We start from the raw sequence: 13,487 nt of genomic DNA on the forward strand, positions 1-13,487 counted from the left end.
GTTTACATGAAGAGGGGGAATGCCGGCAGCTGGAATTCTAGGCTGGAAAAGGAGCAAATATTAGATACCTATTCTGCACATCTCCAAAAGTCCTGAAACTCCACGGGAATTATTTTCAGAATATATAAAAAATATTGGGCGAAAGAAGTACCAGAGGGGGGACACCCACCGTCCATGAGGGTGGGGGGGGGGGCGCCCTACCCCCTGGGTGCGCCCCCTTGCCTCGTGGACCCCCAGGTGGCCCTCCGATGCCCATCTTTGGCTATATGGAGTCTTTCGCCAAGGAAAAAGTCATAAGCAAGCTCACGGGATGAAACTCTGCCGCCATGAGGCGGAACCTTGGCGGAATCAATCTAGGGCTCCAGCGGAGCTGTTCTGCCAGGGAAACTTCCCTCCGGGAGGAGGAAATCATCACCATCGTCATCACCAACGATCCTCTCATCGGGAGGGGGTTAATCTCCATCAACATCTTCACCAGCACCATCTCATCTCAAACCCTAGTTCATCTCTTGTATCCAATCTTTGTATCCAAACCTCAGATTGGTACCTGTGGGTTGCTAGTAGTGTTGATTACTCCTTGTAGTTGATGCTAGTTGGTTTACTTGGTGGAAGATCATATGTTCAGATCCATTATGCATATTAATACCCCTATGATTATGAACATGAATATCATTTGTTAGTAGTTATGTTTGTTCCTGAGGACATGGGAGAATATTGCTATAAGTAGTCATGTGAATTTGGTATTCGTTCGATATTTTGATGAGATGTATGTTGTCATCCCTCTAGTGGTGTCATGTGAACGTCGACTACATGACACTTCACCATTGTTTGGGCCTAGAGGGAAGCATTGGGGAGTAATAAGTAGATGATGGGTTGCTAGAGTGACAGAAGCTTAAACCCTAGTTTATGCGTTGCTTCGTAAGGGGCTGATTTGGATCGATATGTTTCATGCTATGGTTAGGTTTACCTTAATACTTTTGTTGTAGTTGCGGGTGCTTGCAATAGGGGTTAATCATAAGTGGGATGCTTGTCCAAGTAAGGACAATACCCAAGCACTGGTCCACCCACATATCAAATTATCAAAGTACCGAACGCGAATCATATGAACGTGATGAAAACTAGCTTAACGATAATTCACATGTGTCCTCAAGAGCGCTTTCCTTCATATAAGAGTTTGTCCAGGCTTGTCCTTTGCTACAAAAAGGATTGAGCCATCTTGCTGCACCTTATTCACTTTATTTACTTGCTACCCGTTACAAATTATCTTATCACAAAACTATCTATTACTGACAATTTCAGTGCTTGCAGAGAATACCTTACTGAAAACTGCTTATCATTTCCTTCTGCTCCTCGTTGGGTTCGACACTCTTACTTATCGAAAAGGCTACGATAGATCCCTACACTTGTGGGTCATCAAGACTCTTTTCTGGCGCCGTTGCTGGGAGTGAAGCGCCTTTGGTAGGTGGAATTTGGTAAGGAAAAATTTATATAGTGTGCTGAAATTTACTGTTACTTGTTACTATGGAACATAATCCTTTGAGGGGCTTGTTCGGGGTATCTTCACCCCGACCTGTGGAGAAAAGAGTTGCTCCTCAACCTACTGAACCTACTGAAAATGTTTACTTTGAAATTCCTTCGGGTATGATAGAGAAACCGCTAGCTAATCCTTTCACAGGTGATGGAACATTACATCCCGATTTGCACCTAATCTATGTGGATTAAGTTTGTGGATTATTTAAGCTTGCAGGTATGCCTGAGGATGTTATCAAGAAGAAGGTCTTCCCTTTATCTTTGAAGGGAGATGCATTTACATGGTTGAGGCTATGTGATGATATTGGATCATGGAACTACCAACGATTGAAATTGGAATTTCATCAGAAGTTTTATCCTATGCATCTTGTTCATCATGATCGTAATTATATATATAATTTTTGGCCTCGCGAAGGAGAAAGCATCGCTCAAGCTTGGGGGAGGCTTAAGTCAATGTTATACTCATGCCCCAATCATGAGCTCTCAAAAGAAATGCTTATTCAAAATTTTTATGCTCGGCTTTCTCTCAGTAATCGCTCCATGCTCGATACTTCTTGTACTAGATCTTTTATGATGAAGACTATTGAATTCAAATGGGATTTATTGGAAAGAATTAAATGCAACTTTGAAGATTGGGACCTCAACGAAGGTAAGGAGTCAGGTATAACACCTAAGTTTGATTGTGTTAAATCTTTTATGGATACCGATGCTTTCCGTGAATTTAGCACTAAATATGGACTTGACTCTGAGATAGTAGCTTATTTCTATGAATCCTTTGCTACTCATGTTGATCTCCCTAAGGAGAAGTGGTTTAAATATAATCCTCCCATTGAAGTAAAAGTAGTTGCACCTATTCAAGTTGAAGAAAAGACTATCACTTATAATGATCCTATTGTTCCTACTGCTTATATTGAGAAACCACCTTTCCCTGTTAGAATAAAGGATCATGCTAAAGCTTTAACTCTGGTCAACAAGAGTAATATTAAGACACCCAAACCTCCTGAACAAATTAAAGTTGAACCTAGTGTTGCTATGGTTAAAGATCTCTTGGTTGATAATATTGATGGGCATGTTATTTACTTCTGCAATGAATCTGCTAGAATTGCTAGACACTACAAAAAAAGACACATCCGTGACATTTTGGTCCGAACGAATTTTTTTCTGTCATACATATGACACTTCTATGATGATAATTGTGACAAAACCCGGTATCATCATAGATGTGGTGGGCTCCTACTTCTATGACAAAAAATCATGACAAAAATGGGCTTTTCATCTTGGGCGGGCTGGAGACGCAGCTGCATGACATTCTTTGGGCCGTCCATGACGGAAAAAACCATGGTAGATGCGAGGGCGAGGAAAATTTCAGGGAGTTCCCGATTACTATGGGAGGTCGGGGGCCGAGCGATGCGCGTTTCTCTCGTACACGTACGCGCGTGTGTGCGAGGCATTGGCTCTAAATGAACCCGAGCGAGGCGTTGGGCTCTAACTGAACCCGAGCGATTGCACTGCAGGCTACGCGTTACTGAACCCGAGAAATCGATCGATGGCTGTTAACTGAACCCGATCGAGCGATTCCTTCGCTACTGCTGCTAACTGAAGTCGATCGATGCTGCATCTGGGATGAACAGTGAGCATTGCGGGAGGTTTTGGATGAACAGTGAGCGGTGGCGTTGCCTCTGGATGAACAGGACCCCATGGTGTGGTGGAGGTCTGGATGAACAGTAGACGGTGGAGGGGTGCCCGTGGAGGAGTGGTTGAACAGGACCCCGTGGTGTGGAGGGCTGGATGAACAGTAGACGGTGGAGGGGTGCCTGTGGAGGGGTGGTTGAATAGGACCCCATGGTGTGGAGGGCTGGATGAACAGTAGACGGTGGAGGGGTGATTGAACAGTAGCCAGTGGAGTAGCACGCGGTGGAGGCTGGATGAACAGGAGCCCGTGGAGGCTGGAGGAGGTCGACGGTAGCCCGTGGAGGCTGGAGGAGGTCGACGGTGGAGATGAACAGTATCTCGTGGAGTCCTGTTTTGCGGTGTGCCACACCCCTCCCGATGAACAGGACCCCCATTTTGACTGTAGCGCTCCAACACAAGTCTGTTTCGTTCGTTTTGCGGTACGCCACACCCCTCCCGATCAACAGGACCCTCGTTTCGACCGTAGGAGGTCTGTTTCGTCCGTTTTGCGGTACGCCACACCCCTCCCGATCAACAGGACCCCCATTTCGATCGTAGGAGGTCCGTTTCCTCCGTTCTGTGGTACGCCAGGCCTCGTTTCCATTGGCTGTTCCGTCCAAGCACTCCCGATGAACACGACCATGCATTCTATTCTGACCCAGCCGGTTGGCTCCCACGCATTTCGTTGCCTCCCGATGAACACGACGCATTCCGTTGCCTCCACATGAACACGACGCAATCCTTTGCCTCCCCATGAACACGACGCATTCCGTTGCCTCCCCATGAACACGACAACAACGTTGTTTCTCCATTCCGACCCAGCCATGTACACGAGCCCTGGCCTTACGTATGCGCGAGTAGGCGTTCGAGACCCCGCCCGTATGTACACATACGTTGCCGTATTTTCTTTCTTGCACCCTGGCCGCTGTACGTACGTGCACATGCTACGTGCGCGCCTCTACTACGACACGTGCGCGCCTCTACTATGACACGTGCGCACCTCTATATCGACCAGTATGTACGTACACGTTCGCGACCAGAATGACAATGCTACGTACGCTTCGACCAGGTGGGTCCCGACTGTCAGGCACTTCCTTGCGTGCGAAGATGTAGCTGGTGGGTCCCAGCAGTCAGGGGGGGCGAATGGTTTTGTTTTTGTTTTTGCCCGGACGCACTTCCTTGCGTGCGAAGGTGTAGCTGGTGGGTCCCAGCAGTCAGGGGGAAACGTTTTTTTCATGAAATACGGTGGCCCGTCCGGTGGGTCCCCGCTGTCAGGTGGAGGAATAATTATTTTGCACGTAATAAGAAGGCACTTCCTTGCTGCGGCCGTGGACCCAGATGTCAGCCTCTCCACGTACAGTCCACGTCCGATGGAAGCCGTTACTTGACCATGTTGACCATGCCACGCTGAGAGCACCAGGGCGGTGGACGACGGCGAGGCCTAGGAAGGGGACGATGCGGAGCCGGGGAAGACGCGGTAGTGGATGCCCACGCGTAGAGGAGTATGAGGATTCACTGGTTTGGTGCGGTGTGAGGCTGCCGTCGCCGTAGAATAACAGGGGGGTGTGGGTGAGTAGAGGGATAGCCTGGCCAGTGGTGGGAGTAGTAGGGGCGGTGAGGCCTCCGCCGCATCGCAGCCGGCCACGGGAGGCAGGAGCACGAGGCACGACCGGCGCTGGTTTGGGTGGCTGGAGCAAGAAGACCAAAGGTTGAAGAAGCACTACGGCCGTTGGATGGACATCGTACGGTCACTGGAGCTAAAATCATGCATATTGACTAAGTTGACAAAGCTCTCCGTCCCCGTCAACTTAGTAGGCCCACAAGTCAGTCTGCCACTATACTGGGTCCCAACTAACAGGGGGAGTATTCATTTTTTTTGTGCGTAATAAGGAGGCACTTCCTTGCGTGCGAAGATATAGCTGGTGGGTCCGAGCTGTCAGTGGCGGTAACGTTTTTTTCACGAAATACAGAGGCCCTTTCAGTGGGTCCCTGATATCAGGTGGAGGAATCATTATTTTGCGCGTAATAAGGAGGCATTTCCTTGCGTGCGGCCGTGGACCCAGCTGTCGGACTCTCCACGTACAGTCCACTTCAGATGCATGTCGGTCATTGACCACGTTGACTAGGCCGTGTCGAGAGCACAAGGGTGGTGGACGACGGCGAGGCCTAGGAAGGGAACGACACGGAGGCAGGGAAGACTCGGCATTTGTTTCCCATGCGGAGGGGAGTACGACTGTACGAGGGTTTACTGGTTCGTCTGCCATCGCCGAAGAATAACAGTAGGTGTGGGTGAGTAGAGGGATGGCTAGGCCAGCGATGGGAGTACGGTGAGGCGGTGAGGCCTACGCGGCAGCAGAGCCGGCCGCGGGGAGGAGGGAGCAGGCAGTCCCGCCGACGCTTGTTTGAGCGGCTGGAGCAGGAAGAGCAGAGATTGAAGAAGCACGACGGCCGTTGGATCGATACCGTACGATCACTGGAGCTAGAATCGTTCATATTGACTAAGTTGACAAAGCCCTCCGTCCCCGTCAACTTAGTAGGCCCACAAGTCAGCCTCCCACCATGGTGGGTCCCAGCTAGTAGGGGGGTATTCATTTTTCTATGCATAATAAGGAGGAACTTCTGGTGGGTCCGAGCTGATAGCGGGGGGAACTTTTGTTTCGCGAAATGCGGTGGTCCGTCCGGTGGGTCCCAACAGTCAAGGGCAAACGTTTTTTTTGCGAAATACGGTGGCCCGTCCGGTGGGTCCCAGCAATAAGGGGGGAAACTTTTTTTTCCGTGAAATATTGGTGGCCCGTCCGGTGGGTCCCTGCTGTCAGGTGGAGGAATAATTATTTTGCGCGTAATAAGGAGGCACTTCCTTGCGGCTGCCGTGGACCCAGCTGCCAGCCTCTCCACGTACAATACTCTTCCAATGGAAGTCGGTCGTTGACCACATTGACCACGCCACGCCGAGAGCAGCACGGCGATGGACGACGGCGAGGCCTAGGAAGGGGACAACATGGAGCCGGGGAAGACGCGGCAGTGGATGCCCACGCGGAGAGGAGTACGAGGGTTCACTAGTTCGGCTGCGGTGTGAGGCTGCCATCGCCACAGAATAACAGGGGGAGTGGGTGAGTGAAGGGATGGCCTAGCCAGCGGTGGGAGTAGTATGGGGACGGTGAGGCCTCTGCGACAGCACATCCGGCCACGGGAGGCAGGAGCATGCGGCACAACCGGCGCTGCTTTGGGCGGCTGGGGCAAGAAGACCAGAGGTTGAAGAAGCACTACGGCCGTTGGATGGACATCGTTGACCACGCCGTGCCGAGAGCACCAGGGCGGTGGACGACGGCGAGGCCTACGAAGGGAACGACACGGAGCCGGGGAAGACACGGCAGTGGCTGCCCACGCGGTGGAGAGTACGAGGGTTGACTGGTTCTGCTGCCGTCGCTGGAAAATAACAGGAGGTGTGGGTGAGTAGAGGGATAGACAGGCCAGGGATGCGAGTATGATGGGGCCGTGAGGCCTGCCCGGCAGCACTGCCGGCCACGGGAGGCGGGAGCAGGTGGTTCCGACGGTGCTGGTTTGGGCGGCTGGGGCAGGAAGATCAGAGACTGAAGAAGAACGATTACCGTTAGATTGACATCTAACGGTCTGACGTTGGTAGAGTCGATTGTTGACTAAGTTTCTTTTTTGAGAAACCTTGTGTACGCATGAACTTAGTAGGCCCACAAGTCAGCCTCCAAATCTGTGGCAGACAACATAAAGCCCATTTGCTATTTTTTATAATTTGTAGCCCATTTGCTAATTCTTAAGTAATTTATTACAGCCCATTTTCTGCCCAGGACCACGGTCAAAAAGTTCAACCTTATTTTGCATATTTCGGTGGAGTGCGAACTGTTGTAATCCCGAAAGGATAAACATTTTTTAAGAACTTATTGATTTGCCAAAAAAATCGTTTTGTTTTTGTAAGCAAATAAGACGTGGGACAATTGAGTTGGTTTAAGGGAAAACCAGTGGTAAAAAAATCAGCGCTGGGTGGGAAAAAACAACAAAAATAAGGATGTAAATAGAAAAAGGGAATTTTATGTGTTTTCAATATAATGATACGTTTATATGAACTACTAAAACTATAGGTAGAGATTAGAAAACGGATGTAGGGCATGCATTTCAAGAGGAAAATAGAACTGGGCTATGTGTTTGATTCAGTAAAAAAACTGCCCGCGGATGTTGTAAGACAAAATATAACTAACGATGGCGGGCCAGAGGCCAGTAGATAACTGCTGGATCTTTGTGCCCTGTTGTCGTCATGGGCTGGGCCTGTTAAAACAAAACCAACCCTGGGCAGTCTACAACCCAGTTGAAACTTGCTCAACCTGAAAAAACAATATACGTGCTCAATAAACAAGAGAATTCTGCAAGTACAGACTGATAACTGGGATGCAACATGGATTTTTTTATCGTGATAATAAGTGCATGCACTTGTTTCGAAAAAAATGGAGAACTGGGAATTCGAACAACGGGTGCTTATGCTACCCATCAAATAAAAATCAGGTGCCTGAAAATTCGTTTCGAAACAAATGATTTAGCTTTATATCCACGTCGACCCTCGGCATGATGGTTGGAAGGAAATGCAAGTTCATACCAAAAGATCGTTAACAACAATACCAACTTGCGGACGACAAGGTAGTACAACTACCAATACCAAAATAACTTATAATCTTTTTACTCCTGGCCCTAGTGTTCGTCTGGTAGAAAATCTTGCAGAGGACCAGCTCCCGCTCCTTCTCTTTCTCTAGGTCCCCGAGGTGGTACTGGTGCATCACCCAGTTGGTCCTCTGCTGGTCGAAGTTCTTGTTGATGTGCAGCACCAGAACCTTTTTTGCTGCCCATCTGCCGGTCGTTGACCATCACCGGCAAGGTATTGCCGGTCTTGTGCCACATCGCGTGCATGCCGCACTCCGACTGTATCTTGCGACGCGTCCACGTGCCCCTTTTGAACGCCCTGGAATTGCGCTGGAAGAAATGCTTCCTTAGGCCACTCAGTGTGATACCTGCAGTATTGTGGAATACAGGTTTTAGTGCACCTAGTTGTCATTTTCATAACATCTTTAGCATGTTGCAGTCACTTGTTTCACTTTTTATTAACTGTCAAATTGTAATTGCTTCACCAGGTCTGCGTCTAAAAAGAAAAATAGAGCTATAAACAAAGGAATATGTTTGTGCAAGTAGACGGCCGATCGATGTCTTACCTGGAAGTTTCTCAGGTTGGGTGTAGCATATGTCGTGCTCGCTGTCGATGGTTGGTATGAACAAATCGATGAGAGAGACTGAAATCTCGCGCTGTCAGCACTCACTTTGGCCTCAAGGTGCTCGATCAGCTCCTGATCCGTGGGATCGAACTTGACGCCAGTCGGCAGCACCGGCCAATCCTTCTTCGACTTGCATCGGTAATTCCAGTTATATGGTACTCAATGTATGATCAATCGACTGTTTTAAGTGAATGATGAAAGATTTCGACAGATAAGTGGTACTCCAAATCTGAAGTCCAGAATAACCGAACACGCCGCAGGGATTCTTGTGTCACCTCACGCGCAGCGTGTTGTCACGCCAATTCAATGTGTGGACATGATGAATAATTTGACCGACGTATACTAGTACTGCTACTGTACTACTGACTAGTCGTATTTAGTGTCACAATTTATACATAGGTTTAACTAACAAGTACGCACTTTAAGCCTAACTGATATATATAATATGGCTTCTGCACAGCATCTCCATCATCATTATCAGTACATCCTATGCAGGTGAGTTAGGATGCACTTGATCCCAGGAAGGTATCTATCCTTCAAACCATAGGAGTGCTTCAAACTAACAACAATACATAATATCCAACAAAAGAGGGTCGTGCTACAGCAGCAGAATACATGGCTCAGTCTAGATATCAGCACGAATCAAGTTGTGCATATTTGCTGTTGGCATGAACCACATCACCGCATGTCAGGTAAAGCCATCCATCGCATGGTAGCTTGATGCCTTTCACACACTGAAGATTATCTGGCAACAAGCTGTGTCGACGAATCTCTGGATATGGTGATTCATGAAACCCATGGTATGATGTGTAAACACAGCCCCCCCCCTCGCGAATGGAGGTTGCATAGCACAGTAATCATCGCTGGTGATATGATCGATGATTGGTTGGATGATCGGATAATTGAGCCCGAGGAACAAGGAGTGATTGCCGAGGCTGTAAACCCGCCTCCAGTTGAATACGCCTGGCCCAACGGAGCTGGGATCTTTCTCGAACACGAAGTAGCCATAGCCATCAATGTCACGAACGCCCCATGCATTATACTGCATGTGGTTTGATGTAATGGTTTGGTCAATTTGGTACGTGTGAATGAGCATCAAATGACCGCCGTCAGTTGAACGGGCGATAAACCACCACCCATCGGCTGGTATGATTCCAGGTCCTGGAATCATGAAGGCCAGCGCATTTGCGTCTGCTGCAACAATTCAAACTGGAGACCAAAAGGACAAAAATAAACAATCACGTTCAGAGTATGTGTGGAATTAAGATTATTATAACAGTGACACATATCATAGACAGAGAATTGCAATGCCGTGGTCATAATCATATCCCAAGTTAAAAAAATAAGCCAATGGCTTTCATATTCTAGCAATATGTCATGGTTCAAACATCATGTAACAATGAGAGGAAAACATCTATGACAGCGCCTACTCATATTCTACCATAGCACTTACTACTACTGTTCTCATATCAACTCTAAGCAATAACATGCGTTGTTATAAAAATCTTGTAAACAAGAGTAACATATAGCAATCATGATGTTATGCTCATAATATGTATTCTAACAATCATTAGATGCCAATTGTTCTAATATCAACTCTAACAATAACATGTGTGGTCATAAAAATCTAGGAAATGAGAGGAACATATAGCAATGATGTGGTTATAGACATGCTATGCATTCTAAATTTGTAACAAATGAACAGACAGTCGTATTCATAAGGTAAAGATGAGATGAGATAGAACAATTACACGACGATAGATTCCACTAGTACAGGCAGGCAATCTGTTCGTCGACCGCGTAAACGATGCCATCGTGCACTATAGCATTAGATAGAAATGTTGCCTCAACAGGATTGATGATGAGCCATAACCATGTATGGCGACCGGATTCTAGATAGACTAATCCCATGTTGAACAAGGCAATGAGCTTGTAATCCATGTAGTCTTCTGATGGTGTGGGCACTTCGCAGATTACAACTTTCTGCAAATAGAGGTCGAGCCAAAAGCTTGACGCGTCTCGTGCGTAGTAGGCAGGAGTGTCCGGCGGGCCGCGAGGCTCGATGGTGGCGGTATCCAACGATGGAAGGGTGATCTCTTGCTGGGTGTAGATATCCATGAGACGCCACGGACTACCAATGTAGTGGATGAGGACGATCCAGTTGGCCTTCATGCCCGCCCAGTAGTGGCCGCGCATGAAGGACAGGTGGACGGGTAGTGGTAGTATGTCGAGGGGCACCACGGCAACCTCCGTAGGATCGTCAAGTCGGTGTCTGGGCCACCTGCGAGGATCGGGCATCAGCAAGCAGGGTGTCTTGAAAAGAGCCGTCCGGTTGTAGATGAGTAGATGGTACAAAGACACCGAGCATGCGGCCAGACGGACGGTGGTGAGTAGGTCCATACGACTACAAATCTGCTCCAAGAGAACATTGGGAAGGGAATTCCAATCGCGGCTCTACGTGTTAGTCGGTTCTGCCATTGGGGTTTTCGGTGCCTGTGAGCCAGCGGGGAAGTGGATTCGGGCGGGCGAGCGAAGAAGCTTCTCCTCGTGTGGCCGAGCAGTGAGCGGGGGGATATGGTACGCGCGAGCTACCAAGGAAGATGGCACGGGCGGGCGAGCAGTGAGCGGGGGTAAATGGTGTGCGGCCGACAATGGGGAGGAGAGGAGGAAGAAGAGAGGAGGAAGAAGAAGAGAGGAGGAAGAAGAGTGGAAGACGGGGAACAAAGTGCATTCAATCTCAATTCTACTAGTACTACTACCAGGATATACCGTCCTTCGGAGTGTAAATAGTTACACCGATGACATGTGGGTCTACCACAACAGGGCCCATATGTCAGTTAATGGAGGACAGAGGTGCGTATGCGTATTTGCGGAAGCGTGCTCTACTGGCAAACATGATGACAGTACTGGGTAAGGCTGATTTAGTAACACCAACACGCTGGTTTAGCTTATTAATTACGTGTCCCATCTGCTGCAGCGTGTATTGTCACTTCACTGCGAAGACTAGTTGAATAGTTCTCTCTGACCGAGATGGGGAATAATGGATCGCGAGGACTTCCTTTCTATAGTATCCCTATGCCTCGCTCACTTCACTCATTTTGCTCCGTACCTAGTCACTTGTTGAAATCTGTAGAAAGACAAATACTCCGTATTTGGGAACAGAGGAAGGCTTTTACTCCGTACTATTTGGGAACAGAGGGAGTATCACCATATGGAGGGAACAGAGGAAACTTGAAATATGAACATGTCAATGGGAGGGAGTAAGCCCCATGTATGCATGCATGCAACATGCAACACTCACACGTACACATGGACGCACGCAACACTCACGCACCCATGCGGCACACAACACACGATGCAACACACACGCTCACGCTCAAGTGCTCAACCTACTCCCTTCGTCCGTGAAAGACTGTACATTTAGAGATTTACACATTGACCAGGGCATAATTAACGCCCAAAAGTAATAGACTTATGTGTGCATGCGACCATTGAGATAAGAAGATAAAATGAAGGTTGTTGCATGCTGTAATTAAGGATAGACATGTAGCCTATACCTACAGCACAAGTTGGTGCATTAGTCAATCAATATCGATTTAGATTAAAGGCTAAATGCATTGGAAGTGTAGATGTACATCATGTACTACACTCTTTGTTTTATAGGCGATGTACACTCTTTGTTGGAAGACCGAGGGAGGACACGTGCATGCACTCACATACACAGCCAGGGCGGTTCGCGCGCAAGGGTTGGACTCGTGTCGCGCCTGCGTAAAGTTTTGTTTAACTGATTTGTTTGCTCTGCCAACTAACAGGTGGGACCCAGAGACCAGGTGACAATTTAACCAGTCAACAAAGTGCCACGTCGACTATGTGGCCGGTCAGTAGGGTGCAATACGATGCTCTACGATGAGCTAGTGATAGTATAATCGCCGCAAAACTATATATAGTGACCGTAAAGAGCGTATTGTTACATACGTTGACCGCCAGTGTATTTTTATCATTTAAAATTAAGCCATATTAATCGGAAAGGACGCAGTATGGACTACTACTACTAGTACTAGTACTGCTTTGATGTGTCCCGTCAACTCGCCGAACGAGGAGAAGCTTGCTTACTACGCCTCTCCCTCGCCCATGCGCGCGGTGGTTCGCAAGACGAGGAGAGGGTTTTGAATACAACACCCTCTCCCTCCCCTCTCCCTCGCCCTCGCGGTGGACGTGCAGCAGTTCAATCGGTGTCAGATTGCCAGAAGCATATTGTACTGTAGTATCATCATTGTTGGACCTTCCGAAGAGGCAAAGAGCCAAGTGCAAGGTTCACACGAGTACAAACTGTTGAACCTCCCGAAGAGGCAAGAGCCAAGCGCAAGGTTTTATAGGAGTTGTCATCCTAGTAGGAGTATACTACAACTATAGCGAACGATGCTACTGTATGATGCCGCCACGTCACGTATATCCAAAGCTGTGCCACCTTTTTTCTCAAAGAGCATGTTGGAGCCCGTGCAACAACCACACAAGTTGCACGTACACATAACCCATTTACTAGTAATAAATTCTAAAGAACAAATGCCAGTATGCCACACAAGTTCATCTCCAATTCATGTGATAAATTTGTGCACGACTAGTCTACATATATTCACAGCGCTACCGTTCACAATTACCGTACTCCACTTACACATTATAGATGGGCTACATGTCCTCCTCCAGGTTTCAGTCCCAGGTGTTCTTCATGGATGGCACGATCCATAGCGGTGGGCAACGGGAATCATTGTTGCAGCTTTCTAGTCCGGTTCCACACGATGGAGACTCATCCAAGCTGAAGCGGCATAAATCAGGGATAGCGTGTCCCAGCATGTCGTTCATCCGGTAGTGCGCACTGAAGACACAACCATGCTTCATGAACGGCATGCCTTCCATGTCATGCACGGAAGGTGGCATCCGCTTCACAATGGGGTAGCTGTCCCTGATGAAAAGCGAGTACTCTCCAAGAGTGTTCCTCGG

This window comes from Triticum aestivum, chromosome 7A (genome assembly GCF_018294505.1).
Source record: "Triticum aestivum cultivar Chinese Spring chromosome 7A, IWGSC CS RefSeq v2.1, whole genome shotgun sequence".
Taxonomy (NCBI): domain Eukaryota; kingdom Viridiplantae; phylum Streptophyta; class Magnoliopsida; order Poales; family Poaceae; genus Triticum; species Triticum aestivum.